General features: G+C 35.3%; 1 non-coding gene across 1 annotated transcript; it reads right to left on the bottom strand.

Moving 5' to 3' along the window:
- Nucleotides 1-2,031: 2,031 nt before the first annotated feature.
- On the bottom strand, nt 2,032-2,170 carry LOC128057920 (small nucleolar RNA SNORA48). Its single transcript, XR_008200374.1, has one exon. It is a non-coding gene; the product is annotated as a small nucleolar RNA SNORA48 (small nucleolar RNA).
- Between the last annotated feature and the right edge of the window lie 694 nt (nt 2,171-2,864).

Below are 2,864 nucleotides of genomic sequence, written 5' to 3'. Positions count from 1 at the left end.
CCACAGGAAAAACCGTAGCCTTGACTAGACGGACCTTAGTCGGCAAAGTAATGTCTCTGCTTTTGAATACGCTATCTAGGTTGGTCATAACTTTTCTTCCAAGGAGTAAGCGTTTTTTAATTTCATGGTATTTTATCTTTAGTGTATTTCATTCCTGGTATCAGTTGGTTTTTTCCCTCTCAGTTCGGAAGTGCAAGTAAGAACTACAGCAGACTGTCTTTCTAGTTCAGTCCTAGGGAGGCAATGATAAGTTCCCTACTGCCAGATATCCTGAAAGTAACATCAATCTGGTTATGCTTTAATCATGTGCTCATTATAATTATCAACACTACCTTGTCTCTGGCAGTTGAGTGTTACATCAGAATTCTGCTTTCTGGTAGCTGATACTACCACTTAAATAAGATTTAATGGAGAAATCTTGCAATGCCAATTATTACTGAGATTTTTTAAGGACTCATGCAGAGGCTTATTAATTTTTGTTTATACTTTGGTAAAGGCAGTATTTCCACACCCTTCTAGTACTGAAATCAATGGTTTCACGTTTCTGTATTAGACAAAGTTCTGGAATTTTTGTTGCTGTTTTTGTTTTCATTTGCTAATTCATGTCCAACTCTTTATGACTCCATAGATTGTAGACTGCCAGACTCCTCTGCCCATGCCATGGGATTTCCCAGGCAAGAATACTGGAGCAAGTTGCTGTTCACTACTGGAGAGAGTCTTCCCAACCCAAGGATTGAACCCACATCTCCTGAATTGGCAGGTGGATTCTTTGCTACCAAATCACCTGGGAATCCCAGTTTCAGTTATGCAATATAGTGATACAGCATTTATACACAAGATGATCACTGTGGTAAGTCTAGTTATCATCTGGTATCATTTAAAGTTATTACAATATTATTGACTATATCCCATATTCTGTATATTATATACTTATGACATATATATATATATATATATATATATATATATTACTTATATATATTATGACTTATACTTAGGGCTTCCCTCGTGGCTCAGAGGTTAAAGCGTCTGCCTGGAATGCAGGAGACCCGGGAATGCAGGAGACCCAGGTTCGATCCCTGGGTCGGAAAGATCCCCTGGAGAAGGAAATGGCAACCCACTCCAGTATTCTTGCCTGGAGAATCCCATGGAGGGAGGAGCCTGGTAGGCTACAGTCCATGGGGTCGCAAAGAGTCGGACATGACTGAGCGACTTTACTTACTTACTTACTTTATGACATTTATTTTATAACTGAAAGTTTGTGCCTCTTAATTTCTTTCATCTATTTCAACCATCTTCCACACCTCTACCCTGTAGCAACTATCAGTTTGTTCTGGATATGAAACTGTGTCTATTTTGTTTGTTTATTTGCTTGTTTTTTAGATGCCACACACACAATATGTGAAATATCACACTTGCCTTTCTCTGACTGACTTATATCGTTAGCATAACATATTCTTGTCACCAAGGGCAAAGTATTATTACGTTTTATGGCTGAGTAATATTCTGTTATTCAGATATATATATATATATACACATATATATGTATATATACTATGCATTCTTTTTCCATTTGTCTATCCATGGACACATTTTTTGCTCCATATCTTTACATATTTACTGTTGTAAACAATGCTGCAATGAATATACAGTTGTATATATCTTAGTGTTTTTGTTTTCTTCAGAAAAATAACAAGAAATGGAATTGCTGAATTGTATCATAGTCCTATTTTAATTTTTTGAGGAACCTGAATGCTGTTTTTTATAGTGGCTGCACTAATGTGTTATACATTTCCACCAATGATGCATAAGGGATTCCTTTTTCTCCATATCCCTCCCACCACTTGTTTTTAGTTGGCTTTTTGATAGTCATTTTGACACATATGAAGTGATATTTCATTGTGGTTTTGTTTTGCATTTCTCTGATGATTAGTGATATTGAGCATTTTTTCATGTTTCTGTTCACTGTCTATATGTCTTTTCTGGGGGGAAAAACTTGCCTATTCAGATCCTCTTACCAATTTGTTTTTTTAATGTACCCTAGGCATGAAATAGCTCTGGCCTCCAGGCATCAAGCTAGATGAACAAAGGACTAGACATCTGCTTTGCCCTTGACTGATATAAGAGAAACACCACCAATCAGGTGCCTCTTTGCCCATTGTCAGGAACCTCTTACCATTTTTAATAGGATTTTTTGGTTGCTTATTTGCTTGATATTGAGTTATATGAGTTATTTATGTATTCTGAATACTAATTCTTTATCAGATATAAGATTTGTAAATATCATCTCCTATTCAATAGGTTGCTTTTTCATTTTGTTGATAGTTTCCTTTAATGTGCAAAATTGTACAAAATATTTTTAGTTTGATTTGGTCCCATTTGCTTAGTTTTGCTTTTCTTTGCCCTTGCCTGAGGAGATTAAGAATATTGCTATGGATCAATGTCAAAGAGCTGACTGCCTAAATTTTCTTCTAAGAATTTTATGGCTTTAGTTCTCACATTTAAGTTTTTAATGTATTTTGAAAGGTTTGTTATTGTTGTTGTTTTTTTGTTTGTTTGTTTTTATATCAGCTGTAAAATAGTGGTTCATATTTATTATTTTATGGTACCTGCCAAATTTTTCCAACATCATTTATTGAAGATGAATGTCCCATTTTAATTTTTGCCGCCTTTGTCATAGATTAATTGACCATGTGTGCATGGGTTTATTTCTGAGCTCTCTTTTCTGTCCCATTGGTCTATGTGTCTGTTTTTGTGCCAGTACTACACTGTCTGATTACTATGGTTTTATAATATAGTTTGACATCAAGAAACATGACATTTCCAGCCTCATTCTTTTTGTGTCTTTCATGATTCCATACACA

Source organism: Budorcas taxicolor, chromosome 12, assembly GCF_023091745.1.
Source record: "Budorcas taxicolor isolate Tak-1 chromosome 12, Takin1.1, whole genome shotgun sequence".
NCBI lineage: Eukaryota > Metazoa > Chordata > Mammalia > Artiodactyla > Bovidae > Budorcas > Budorcas taxicolor.
Note: the sequence above shows the minus strand (reverse complement) of the source record. Positions and strands in the feature narration are given on the sequence as shown.